This window comes from Rana temporaria, chromosome 10 (assembly GCF_905171775.1).
Source record: "Rana temporaria chromosome 10, aRanTem1.1, whole genome shotgun sequence".
NCBI lineage: Eukaryota > Metazoa > Chordata > Amphibia > Anura > Ranidae > Rana > Rana temporaria.
In genome coordinates, this window is record NC_053498.1 from 96,457,037 (window position 1) to 96,471,744 (window position 14,708).

General features: G+C 41.9%; 1 protein-coding gene across 2 annotated transcripts in view; it reads right to left on the reverse strand.

The window, feature by feature from the left end:
* LOC120915353 (synaptotagmin-1-like) overlaps positions 1-14,708 on the reverse strand; it is a 275,825-nt gene that overhangs the window by 93,474 nt on the left and 167,643 nt on the right. The window lies entirely within an intron of this gene.

Below are 14,708 nucleotides of genomic sequence, written 5' to 3' on the forward strand. Positions count from 1 at the left end.
ATCTTAAATCAAAGACCTCATTAACGTGGGGCATGCATAACAGTACGCCCATGGAGGGCTATGTTTTTCCACACGAGGCATCCCTGTGCAGTCCCATTCCTGTCAATTCGTACATAGCGGCTGCACGGACACAGCCACTGCTCCCAATGTGACACCCATGCAGATGCACCCACATAATGTTACATTGGGATCTATAATATATAGAATACAGTAAATATGCATGCAAAAAAAAAAAAAAAAAAAAAAAAAAAAAAAAGGGGCACCTGTTGATAAAAACAAACTGTGAGCTTTGATTAAAGTCGAATAATGCCCTTGCTGTAATTGTGTTTATTTATTTACCTCCTGCAGCCTGGCTGAAGAATTCCCTGAGTTGGCATCCCCCCATCGTGCCTTGTAGGACATTGCTAAGACACTCCCAGCTGTTACTGTTTGCCCCCACCATAACAGGAGTGAGCTCTCAAACCCTGTGTGGTCCACTATTTCCTCCATTTCTGAGCTTAGAGCTACTGCTAAGGGGGCAGAGTGCAGGCAAAGGGGTTTAAATCAGCTGGTAGTGAGAGAGATCTCTGTACCTCTTGACCAGGCTGATGGAGGTACATAAATTGGTGTACCTTTAAAGAAAAGGCATTATTTTAACTTTGGTTAACTTTTGGTGTCCAAACTAAAAGTTTAATTTCTTTCCAATAACCAGTTAAAGGGGCTGTAAATGTATTTAAAAAAAAAATAACAAAAATATCATACTTACCTCCACTGTGCAGTTCGTTTTGCACAGAGTGGCCCCGATTCTGGTCTTCTGGGGTCCCTCTGTGGCTGTCTCGTCTCCTCCCCACAACAGCTAATCCCTGTTCTGGGAAGAGCTCTCCCAAGGGGGTTAGCTTGCGGGCGCACTCCCGTGATACAGTCAGCGACCATAGCTGCTGACTAGTAAAGGGGAAACAACAACTACGTAGATATTGATGGTCAGACTTTCAGGCCAAGGAAGTATATTAAAAAATAAAGTTTAATAACATATTAAATTACAAAGAATAACAGAGCAATACAATACAATTTACAACAAATGACCACTGTATGCACAATCCTCAGAAGTCGCCAACGCACGTTTCGCCGTGGGGCTTCTTCAGGACGATAACGAGGAATTACGTGAGTGACAGAGAACAAATAGTTATCTGCAATGATACAGAGTAATGGATTAATGACATAGAATTGTGTATATAAGAAATTAAATAAAGATAAAATAAATGAACATTGCAGTGTATATTTACATGACAGATGGTCCTCCAGTGGATGCATCCATAAGGCATATACGGCAAAAAGGGGTCACAAGATCATTAAAGAGCTTGTCCATAAGCTTGTCCATAGCTGCTGACTGTATCACTCGGCCCCAACCCCGGCATGCCGCACCATTGGTTTGATTAACAGCAGCGGGAGCCAATGGCTGCACTGCTATCAAACTCCAATGAATAGCCACCTCAAGCTGGGGGAAACAATTGCGGGATCCCGCCCAAGGATCGCGCCCACGGATCGCGCCCACGGAGGTTTGTGGGCTCAGGTAAGTAAAACGGGGGACTGGGAGGCCTGAGAGTGCAAGGTGTTTTTTCACCTTAATGCATAGGATGCATTAGGGTGAAAAAACACGAAGGTTTACAACCCCTTTAAGCTTATAAAAGCAGATACTTGCAGTAAGTGAATTAAATGGAGTGGGTGGATATAGCACAGCATATATAACAGAGTCATCCAAGGCAATGACTCACTGCTCATTCAGTGATGTGTAAATTCCAATCTAAGATACTGAACTTTGTAAACAACAAAGAAGTAAAAGAAGTAGTGGAAGACATGTGAAAAGGGAGCCTAAACTGCACCCTGTTGGCTTAATAAAAATTAAATAAAATCAGTCTTGACCATACTAGGTAGAGAAAGAAAATATATATAAAACACCATGCATTCACAATTTAGCGTTTTGAATCGTCAGCAATTCTGCCCACTATTTAAAAGCGCCGGTGTGTGAATGACAAATTGTGGTACTCGCATTTGAGATGCCATTAATGAATGACACCTCAAATTGTGGTGCAGGTCTGGTGGTCATGGGTGGGCATATCTGGTGGACCTGGGTGGACATCCTCAGGGGTGCTGCACTGATAACCCCCCCCCGTCAGGAGAGCAGCCATTCGGCTCTACTCTACTCACGTCTGTCAGCGTGAGTAGAGGAAAAGCCGATACATGGCTTTTCCCTTTTACACTGTTATTGGACACAGCTGATCAGAGGCTCTTTACCTCGATCAGGGATGCGGTGTGTCAAACTGACACACCACACCACCAATCTCTGCGCTGTGCGCCCCAGTGGGTGCGCAATCTTGGCTTATCCTACTTGACATCATATGACGCCCAGCCAGGATAACAGAACCACTTTCCGGCTGTCATTTTGCTATATGGCGGTTGAGAAGGGGTTAAGAATTAACCGCTTGCCGACCGGCCCACGCACTTATACGTCGGCAGAATGGCACGGCTGTGCAAAGCAATGTATATATACGTCTCTTTGAATTTCGTGCCTGATGCGAGCTCCGTGACTGTGCCCGCGGGACCCGATGTCCGCCGGTGTCCCGCAATCGTGTCACGGAGCTGCAGAACAGGGGAATGCCTGTGTAGACAAGGCATTTCCCTGTTCTGCCTAGTGACAGGACACTGATCTTCTGCTCCCTGTCATCAGGAGCAGTGATCAATGTCATGTCACTGGTAGCACGGTCCCCACACAGTTAAAATCACTCCCTAGGACACACTTAACCCCTTCCTCGCGCTCTAGTGGTTAACCCCTTCCCTGCCAGTGTCATTTACACAGTAATCAGTGCATTTTTATAGCAATGATCGCTGTATAAATGACCATGGTCCCAAAATAGCGTCGAAAGTGTCCAATGTGTCCACCATAATGTCACAGTCATGATAAAAAAAAATCGCTGATCGCCGCCATTACTAGTAAAAAAAAATATTAATAAAAATGCCATAAAACAATCCCCTATTTTGTAAACGCTAGAACTTTTGCGCAAACCAATCAATAAACGCTTATTGCAATTTTTTTTACCAAAAATATGTAAAAGAATACATATCAGCCTAAACTGAGGAAAAACATTGTTTTTTTAATATATTTTTTGGGGATATTTATTATAGCAAAAAGTAAAAAATATTGCTTTTTATTCAAAATTTACGCTCTATTTTTGTTTATAGCGCAAAAAAATTATACCACAGAGGTGATCAAATACCACCAAAAGAAAGCTTTATTTGTGGGGGAAAAATGACGTCAATTTTGTTTTGGTACAACGTCACTCCACCGCGCAATTGTCAGTTAAAGCGTAGCAGTGCTGTATCGCAAAAAATGGCCTGGTCATTGAGCAGCCAATTCTTCCGGGCTGAAGTGGTTAAGCTGGTTCATGTTTTATCGTTACATAACTGACATATAAAAAAAGTTCATAGCACCTTGAGAGTATGTAAAAAATAATAAAAATAAATAAATGCATCTTAAAAAATGTACATCTCAGGTTTCTCTAGCATTTTTCGTCACGTTTCTTTATTATCAAACCACTCCCAACCTGCTTAATACCAATGTTTATGTTAATGTATATAATTTAAGGGATGCTGGTGCTATTCATTGTTTGTGTGCACTTTTTCCTGGCCCAGTAATATTATGTAAGAAACTAATGCTTTTGTTAAAGCGGGGGTTCACCCTGAATTATTTTTTTCTTGATCTACAATACAAACGAGCATACTAGCGTCAGCTAAAGTATGCCTTTTTTTTTTTTTTTGAGCTGTACTTACGGTTTAATCCGTAACTTTCGTTTCAGACTCCGGCCGGGAAATGGGCGTTCCTATGAAGAGGGGTACTTGATTAACGTCCAGCTATGGCGCGTCAAGCCTTCCGAAAAAAGCCGAAATAGGACCCCGACATATACGGCGCCTGCGCAGTCAGCTTCTAGTCTGATGCGCAGGCGCCGTATAGCGCCGTGAAGAGCCAAGTCCTACTCCGGCTATTTTCGGAATGTGGGACGTGCCATAGGCGGCCATCAATCATGTTCCACTCTTCATAGGAACGCCCATTCCCCAGGGGTGTCTGAAACAAAAGTTACGGATTAAACCGTAAGTACAGCGCATAAAAAAAAAAAAAGGCATGCTTTAGCTGATGCTAGTATGCTCGTTTGGATGGTCCAAAGTTGTCTTTTTGGGTGAACCTCCGCTTTAAGTTTATCCATGTTCTGTCTGTTCATATTGCTCGAGCTGAGAAAAATTATAAAATACAAAAAAAAAAAAAACCTTGGATTCTTCCCCCTCATAAAATGTACGTCACTGCAGAGTTTTCATGGCAGATGGTAAAGAAAAGTTAATACTGTTGACAATTTCAAATTGAAATATTTTTCCTTAAATTATCCCCACTGCCTCCTGACTGCCATAATGGATTTCCAAAGTACGTATGCAATGTCTCCTTCCATTCTGTTCCTTCTCTGAATCTTTCCTTTTCATGATCATCCTCTCTTCTGCCCTCATCACCATTGTGAGTTCCCAGTGATCCATGAACATTGCTTATCCTCTTCTATCGATCTATGTTGTCAACCGTCTAGTAGTCCGTCTGGTAGCCAGTAAAAAATGGGCACATTTCTCCTGCTAGTAAATGCCAGTGAAAGTAAAAGGTTTCCAGTACAAAAAATGGCTCTGACACTCTGCATGTGCAGTTCTGGCCCAGAGCCAGCCAAGACCATTCAAGTGACTGCAACAGTGTGTTTGGATAGCTCCGGTCGGGGGGGCGAGTCTAGCCGAGGTGGTGCCATAGCATGTTGTGTGATGGTGCAAAGGAGCCGAGCGAAGCAGCCCAGAGCCTCGTGTGCGGGTCTGCGGGACGGGAGTGGGACTGGCAGTGCTGTTTGGACTGAAGGGACCATCTGGCGTGGAGAGAGACTGTTACTGTGACTCAGGAGGGGATGTGTCGGTGAGGTGTCCGCATCATCTGTGATGCTGCACACTGCTGTCAGTGTCACTGTGAGAGTCAGTTTCATGTGTGTGTGACCCATTCTAATTCCCGAGTCCTGTCCCTGAGCTACTTACTTACTATATTAAAAATAAAATAGGAAATATGCTTTTTTAATATCTAACTTAAATCACATTGCTCATTGCATATTGTACTTGTTTGTAGCCTAAATACTGAAATTTGCACTTAAAACTGTCATTTTGTAACGTTTAGTAATGCCAGTAAAAACTTGGCTTTGCCAGTAAATTTTGGGTGTTGTATCAGTAAATCTTAATCCGGTAGGTTGGCAACACTGCTTCTATCCCTTGTCAACAGTCAACAATACACAAGCCTGTGGTCAACTTCTGCTCTTCCTTCCCTCATGGTATTCCATAGTCATCAATCACTCTTTTAATTACTTTATTCCCCACTTTGATCAATGTCCACTCTGTCATCTATTACTCCCCGATCCATCAGTTGGCACTGTGCTTCCTGTATATCCTCCCAGTCTACAGTTAGCTGCCATTCTTCCTGCCCTTTCTTACCCCCTGTCCATGGTCAGCTCTCTCTCTGCATCTTCTCTAAATGACTTCCCCCTCCCACCATGATCAGCTTCCACTCTATTCCCCCACAACACTTTGGTTTAGTCGGCACACTTGACCAAATCTGTCTCCAGATGTAATATTGTCTGACTGAGCTATAAGCCATACCACTATTATGCGCATTCATGGACATATATTTTCTTGTTTTGAAGTGAAACACTTTACACCATAATGCGACAAATCAAGTATGAAAAATAACGAATACAACTTTGTGAATTAAACCTATTCAAAAGCAGGTGTAGGCAATCTTTTGAGCCAAGTGTTATGAAAAATATTCAGAAGAGATTGAGAACGCCACATATATAAAACAAAATATCTATTTCACAATTTCAATCACGAAAATAAATGTTTAGTAAGTAAATTGTTACTGGAATAAAAGTAATAAATGAACAGCAAGGCTTTTCTGTAGAGTTTGAATAACCATAAACATCTGTGTTAGTGACTGCAATAATAACCTTGAACATTGGTGTCATCCACAGCAATAAAAACCCCCATCGTTGTTGTCAGCGGCTTTATTAATAAATCCTAAGGGTTGGTGTTAGTGCAGCAAAATATTTTCAGGATTGGTGTCATTGCAGCAAAAAAAAAAAAACCCCAAAAACATGGGTTGGTTTCAGTGCAGCAAAAGAAAGCCCAGTATGGGTGTCGGTGCACCACATATCTGCAGCAAAAACATCAACAATGGGATTGTCAGTGCAGTAAAATAATAATCATAAAAAAATACAAATTATGGTTCACTAAGGGTCAATAATCACCATACAGGACTCCTCTATACACCTGGGGCCCCTCCATCACCAGACAGGATCCCTATGCGCACCAAGGGCCACTCCATGACCACATATGACCTCTCTGGATACCCAGTGACTTACAATCACCATGTAGAGCATCTCTGAGCACCAATGGCTGAACCAAGCCCCTCTCTGCACCAGGGGCCCCTCCATCAGCACACTGGACCCTTCTCAATATGAAGGACCCCTGAACTGTCATAAGATGCTTCTGCATACCAGGGACCACTGCAACATCATGCAAGACCACCCTGTGCACCAGCCATCACCCCATTGTCAAGACTGACCTCTGTTATCTCTATGGGATGCTGATGGTAATATATAAGTCTGAGGTCCCACAGTCAGCAAACAGGTAACAACAACCCCCCCCCCCCCCCCCAGTTATAGATTGGTTAAAGATTAATATATCAGGGGTTAAGAGCCTAGATGGATAACTTCTGACCATGTACTCTGTTTAAGCCATGTGATTGATATGGAAATGGTTCTTTTGAGGGTTAAGTTGGCGTAATTATTATTAAGGTTCGTACACACGGTCGGACATCCAACAAAATTTCCTTGGATTTTTGTCCTAATTGATTTGTCCGATCACACCCATAGCATACACACGCTCGGACTTTCTGCAAACTTTTCTAACACTTTCCCAACATCACGTGGTTTTTCTGCTCTTTACCGCCACCCTTTGGTTAACTTCTGCTATTGTTGGTTGAGTTTAACATTGGTTCTGAGCATGCGCATTTGTACTTTGTGTGTACGGGGCTTAAGTGTGACACTAATTATTTTTATATTATATTTATATTTTATATCATTTTTTTATATTTGCATTTAGTATAAACCTCAGAAGGTCACTAATTATCCATAAGACAAGTGTTATGCCGCGTACACATGATCATTTTTCGTGGTTGTAAAATATTAAGTTTTTAAAAAATGTAATTTAAAACGATTGTGTGTGGGCTTCAGAGCATTTTTCGGGTTCTGAAAAACGCCAAAATTCTTTTTTGAACATGCTCTTTTTTTTCACGACGTTTTAAACAATGTTGTTTTTCGGGTTGTAAAAAATGACGTTAATGCTTTAACGACGTGAAAAACTTGTGCATGCTCAGAAGCAAGTTATGAGACGGGAGCGCTTGTTCTGGTAAAACTACTGTTCGTAATTGAGTAAACACATTAATCACACTGTAACAGACAGAAAAGCGCGAATCGTCTTTTACTAACACGGAATCAGCTAAAGCAGCCCAAAGGGTGGCGTCATCCGAATGGAACTTCCCCTTTATAGTGCCGTCGTACGTGGTGTACGTCACCACGCTTTGCTAGAGCTTTTTTTTTTCACGATCGTGTGTGGGCAACGTCGTTTTAATGATGAAGTTGAAAAAAACGTATTTTTTTCTAGAGCCTGAAAAACGTTGTTTTTTACAACCCGAAAAATGATCGCGTGTACGTGGCATAAGGTATGCTAAAGTAAAAAGGCTTAAAACATATCTAAACCCAAGAACAAAAATTGATAGCATTGCAGCTGACAGATCCTTGCAGTAGATGTGGTGGCTGCATTGATTTTTCCCTACACTTTTAAACCTGGTAATCCTGCTGTTAAAGTGGACCTTCACTGTTAAACACAATGGGGCAGATTCACGTAGATGGGCGTAAATTTGGGCGGGCGTAACGTATCTAATTTACGTTACGCCGCCGCAAGTTTTTCAGGCAAGTGCTTTATTCACAAAGCACTTGCGTGTAAAGTTGCGGCGGCATAACGTAAATCACCCGGCGGAATTCAAATTCGGCTGGTAGGGGGCGTGTATCATTTAAATGAAGCGCGTCCCCGTGCCGAACGAACTGCGCATGCGCCGTCCCTAAAATATCCCAGCGTGCATTGCTCTAAATGACATTGCAAGGACGTCATTGGTTTTGACGTGGACGTAAATTACATCCAGCACCATTCACGGACGACTTACGCAAACAACGTAACTTTTTACATTTTCGACGCGGGAACGACGGCCATACTTAACATTGACTGCACCTCATAGACCCAGGGGCAACTTTACGCCGGGAAAAGCCTAACGTAAATGTCGTAAGTTTACTGAGTCGGCCGCACGTACGTTCGGGAATTCGCGTATCTAGCTAATTTGCATACTCGACAGGGAAATCGACAGAAGCGCCACCTAGCGGGCAAAAAAAAATTGCAGTTAAGATCCGACGGCGTAAGAGACTTATGCCTGTCGGATCTAATGAAAATCTTTTTTTTTTTTTTCAATTCTATATTTTTATTTTCATTTTGTTTCTTTTCAAAAACAAAAACAAATGAAAATCTATGCGTAACTGATTCTATGAATCAGTCGCATAGATACGACGGCGCTAGTCAGAGATACAACGGCGTATCTGAAGATGCGCTGTCGTATCTCTTTTGTGAATCTGGGCCTAAGTGATGGTACCTGGCTCACCCCCTCCCTCTTACCACAATCGGTTATCATTATTTTCAGTGCTTTCTTTTTGTTTTGATGCTGCAGGGCAGCTCTTCCTGCTTTCTCGTCTAAGCAAGAATGCAGAGGAGGAGGAGACACAAGGGAAGCCGCCGACTGGAGGAATGGCTGCCCGTGACCTAGACGGGGTAAATGCGGGGCTAGTGACCCTTGGGTGGTACATGTGACCTGACTGACCGGGGGGAGGGGAGTTATCTGTGGATGCATTGTCTGCTCCCCCCCAAAAAAATATAGCACCAGCCTCCACTAGTGTTGGGGCTACTTGTTTGGTCACATGATCTCTCCCTGTTCTTTTGCATCTGCAGGGAAAGATCCTTGGGGGGGGGGGGGGGGGCTCCTATTACTCTACTGATGCATGCTCTCTACAATGTGAGTCTGTGTCTGGCCAGACCTGATTAGTGTTGTGCCGGTCACATGACTAAAAACAAATGTTTCATAAGTGAAATTTAAAATAGATCATAATGATTAAATAACTGTTTTACAGCTCCCTATAAATCTTAATTGAACATCAAATGTACATTTTTAGCCATTAATATGGTGTAGGCGGAGTCAGAGATGATTGACACTAGTTTTCGATTAGTTTTTGTTCAGACGGCATCTGTATACACGCCTCTTTTGTCTTACTTTACAGGTATTAGCAATTACATTATATATATTTCATATTGATCTATCTTAAAACAAGGTATTTTTGTGAGTTTCTTCAGCATACTAATGTATATCCCACCACTCCCCCACAGTGTTTACCAATAGGAGGACATGGAGGAGGAGGGAGGGATGGGAGGGTTATTTACCACTGTGTTTACACCCATATGTGTAACTTTATTAGTAATGTAGGCTGCACAGATAAGACAAAGGAGGAAATGAAGGGCTTAACTGGAAACTGAAATTGAGCATGCTCTGTAGAGGACAACAGCTGATCTACACAATCTCAGGCTGCAGTGGGGACACAGAGAAGATTGGAGGGATAGCTGAAGGCAGGATCAACCAGGTATATTTCACTCTACACAAAAAAAAAATGTTTTGGTGGCTTTGTGAGTATGAACCCTTTTATATAGCATGCAATGACCATTTTTCATAGTCTGGGTTTAGCTGCATTGTGAGTTTTTTTTTTTTTTTTAAACTTACCTCTGCTGTGCTCTCCAGTTTCAAACTGCAGGTCATGTGATTGTTGTCAGCTCCACAGCGATGCACGGACCTGCCGATGGGCATGTCCAGTGTCGGGGCAGTAAGACATAATTGGAAGTGACATTGCAGCCGGGGTCCTGTGATTCCATGGCAATGGAACACAATCAGGCTGAGCAGCAAACGTCACTTCCCCCATCATTTCCCCAATCGAGAGCAAGGATTGGTGGGGATTCTAACTGACCACGGAAGATACAAGTCTAACTGACCTGTATCTTTGGCGTGATACCACAAGACATGAACTGACTATGGTAGCTTGGATTGGCTATCATGCTACCGTAGCCTTGTGGGTGGAGCAGCACAGGCAGGATCCACCAGGTATATTACAGCATCGGCAGCAGGAAATACAGTGCACATATGAGAAATCACATTTATTTTATTTAGAGACAGTGCAATGTTTTTTTCGTTTTGACTTGACAAACACTTTAACTGAACTAGGTCAAGTTGGAAGCTGATTGGCTACAATGTGCAGTCTGTATCAGAACTAAAATACCATTTAAGTTCTGATGCAGACAAGTGAAGGTCTTCAAATTCCTTTTTAGATATACAAATGCCTAGGTTCTGCTGTGGGGAAAAATGTATCACTTTAGGATACCACCTTGATCACCATCTTGATCCTTACCACAATACGATTGGTTGATGTTGCCATAAGTGGCTCAGCTGCGAAGGAGAAACTGCATCGTTTACACCTTTGGATACCGTGACCGCCATCTGGATTTTTGATACTACACGCTTGGTTTATGCGTGTAAGTGTATTTAATCTTCTCTCCTGGGTGATGGATGTACACATCTTGGTGACTCCTTAACCACTTAAGGACCGCCTCCTGCACATTTACGTCGGCAGAATGGCACAGCTGGGCACATGCACGTACAGGTACGTGCTGTGCTAGTACCCAGCCGTGGGTCGTGGGCGCGCTGGGTAGCTCCGTGAGCGTGACCGCGGGACCCGCGGACCTGATCGCCGCTGGAGTCCCGCGATCGGTCCCCGGAGCTGAAGAACGGGGACAGCTGTGTGTAAACACAGCTTCCCCGTTGTTCACTGTGGCGGCGTCATCGATCGTGTGATCCCTTTTATAGGGGGACACAATCGATGACGTCACACCTACAGCCACACCCCCTACAGTTGTAAACACACTTGAAGTCACACATAACCCCATCAGTGCCCCCTTGTGGTTAACTCCCAAACTGCAATTGTCATTTTCACAATAAACAATGCATTTTAAATGCATTTTTTGCTGTGAAAATGACAATGGTCCCAAAAATGTGTCAAAATTGTCCGAAGTGTCCGCCATAATGTCGCAGTCATGAAAAAAAACGCTAAATATTAATAAAAATGCAGTAAAACTATCCCCTATTTTGTAAACGCTATAAATTTTGCGCAAACAACCGATAAACGCTTATTGCGATTTTTTTTACCAAAAATAGGTAGAAGAATACGTATCGGCATAAACTGAGAAAAAAAATATGTTTTTTTATATATTATTGGGGGATATTTATTATAGCAAAAAGTAAAAAATATTGAATTTTTCTCAAAATTGCGATTTTTTTTTTTTAGGAAAAATATGTAGAAGAATACGTATCGGCCTAAACTGAGGAAAAAAAACATTTTTTGATATATTTTTGGGGGATATTTATTATAGCAAAAAATATTCATTTTTTTTCAAAATTGTCGCTCTATTTTTGTTTATAAAAACCGCAGAGGTGATCAAATACCTCCAAAAGAAAGCTCTATTTGTGGGGGAAAAAGGACGCCAATTTTGTTTGGGAGCCACGTCGCACGACCGCGCAATTTCCTGTTAAAGCGACACAGTGCCGAATCGCAAAACCTGGCCGGGTCCTTTAGCTGCATTTTGGTCCGGGTCTTAAGTGGTTAAGTCAACACCCCTGGATATCTTCTTTCAAACATATGTAAATGAATTGGTGTTTGTATCACGAATGGGAACTAATGTCGGTTTCATATAGAAAATATTTTTGCACAGAGCACTTTATTTTACCTTTTTTCACAAATTAGTTGATGATGTTTATGAAATTTGGTTGTACACGGAAGTCACAATTCACATTGTACACTATATTATGCTGATATGTCAATATTCAATATTCATATTTTAGCACTGCACTTTTTTCATTTATATCTTTATTGTTAGTTGTTATTCTTTCCATTGAGTTATTCTTTCCATTGAGTTATTTTATTGTTGAGTATTTGAAGGTTGGTGAAACACAACTGAAGGTATTGGTGGCAAGAAACCCCATGACAGGTACACCATAAAATTAAAATTGCGAAACAATGGTACATAATAGTAATCTGCGACAAGGGTCACAAAGAGAACCCTACATTAACTTACATTTCCAATTTTTTACCAATATCCACACATCATTTCTAATATTTTCCTTATGAGTTCTTCCACTTCTATACATTTTTAATTTAGGTGAAAAAGAATAAGGATGAATACAACAGCAGAGCGAGAACTGAACATGTGTGTTTTGCTATCATCCATTCTTAATGAATAGAGATAATTCAAATCAGTGCTCAGTAGAAGCCATATTAACTGGGGATGTGTTGTTAAATTATTAAAAGCATAAAGCTTGTCTGTCTCATGCATTTTCAGTGCATCCCATTCACTGAGCCAAGCAGCTAATGCGTCAAAGCAAGGATGATGGTGTGAAGCTTCATTTATTTATATGTTTTTGGTCATTTGCAATTTTCTTTCTCTGCCAATTTGTGATGATACAGAGGAACCATTTAAATTATAAATCCACTTTCCCAAAATGTTGAACATTTGATATGAGATGGTAACATCTGCAAAGATTATTATTTATATTTTCCATAATACTTGTAGTAGATTATGAATGATTGTCAGTTTGCAAAGAACTGGTGTTTTTTTAGATACAGTTATGGTAGAAAGTGCAAGTAGTGACAGTAGGAAGAGCAAGGGGTTTTATGGCATACAGTGTCATACTGTCAAAAAACTATACATGCTAATCATTTTTATTATTTCAGTTCAGTTCCACTTTAACATATCAGCCCCCCTGTCAATGTGTGCCATCCCCCAATCTACATGCAAGGCGCCGGACACACACATTTCAATGGGAGAGGTTTTTTTTTTTTAAGCACATGATTAGAGGCTCTAATAGGCTTCAAAAATGGTGAGCTCAGGGCATAGAGCTAAAATAAAATAAATTCCGCGCTACGGTGGGGTAATTGGCTGCTGCCCCCCTGACAGACCCCCCAGTCGAGGGGTATGGATTCAAGGTAAATATATATCAAGAGGTGATGGCGCTCCCTTGTGAGCTAACCGTGTGTAAATCCAATACACAATTGGGTGATTCCCCTAAACCAACTGTGATAGTGTGCACAGTGCTTTATGTGTAATATCCAATGTCGGGAAACCCCTGGTAGGTGTGCTCATATGCGAGAAGAGCCACCTTATAAATCTACAGAAGGTAATCCCTATTGATGAACCTAGAATTCCCTTGTGATGAAATTCTAATAGTGATGGGGTGTTAATATAAATATAAATATAGATGTGATGATGATTTGTGACCCTATGCCTTCCTGAAGCAAGCCAGCGGGCTAGGGACTATCTGTGATGAGACTGTGCTCAAAAATTAACAAAATGAAAGAATAAAACACAATGGCCCGGATTCAGAAAGGAGATACGACGGCGTATCTCCTGACACGCCGTTGTATCTCTGAGTCCGGCCGTCGTATCTATGCGCCTGATTCATAGAATCAGGTTACGCATAGATATCCCTAAGATCCGACAGGTGTAAGTGACTTACACCGTCGGATCTTAGGATGCAATCTCACGCTGGCCGCTAGGTGGCGCTTCCATTTGTATACGCGAGGAATATGCAAATGAGGAGTTACGCCGATTCAGAAACGAACGACCGCCCGGCGGTTTTTTTTTACGTCGCTTGCGTTCGGCTTTTTCCGGCGTATAGTTACCCCTGCTATATGAGGGGTATGTGTGGCGTATCCTATGTTAAGTATGGCCGTCGTTCCTGCGCCTAGTTTTGAATTTTTTACGTCGTTTGCGTAAGTCGTTTGCGAATACGGCTGGACGTAATTTACGTTCACGACGAAAGCATGACGAGTTGCCGACATCATTTGGAGCATGCGCACTGGGATTCAGTCGCGGCTGGCGCGTGCGCAGTTCGTTTGGTGCGGGGACGTGCATCATTTAAATCATACACGCCCCCTACCCGCCAAATTTGAATTCTGCCGGGTGGATTTACGCTACGCCGCCGCAAATTTACAGGCAAGTGCTTTGTGAATAAAGCACTTGCCTGAAAAACTTGCGGCGGCGTAACGTAAATGATCCGCTCACCTATCTGAATCTAGCCCAATAAGTGCTGTCTTGCCAGTAGGTGATTAACGAAACTAAAGAAATATCCCAAGAAAATATTGCAATGGTAATGCAGTAAATAAATCAAGGTAACTTTCCAACCAAGGAATAGGTATATGCAAAACACAGCAGGTGTGTATATATGATAGCCTATATGCGAAAAAATGGCTAAATAGATAAATAGCAGTCTGTAATCGGACACGATGTGTCCCACAATTCCAGGAATATTGCAGTGGTAGTGCAGTTATTAAATCAAGGTAACTATCCAACCAAGGAATCAGTATGTACAAACAAAACAGGTGTATATGTATGCAAAAAAATGGCTAAATAAATAAACG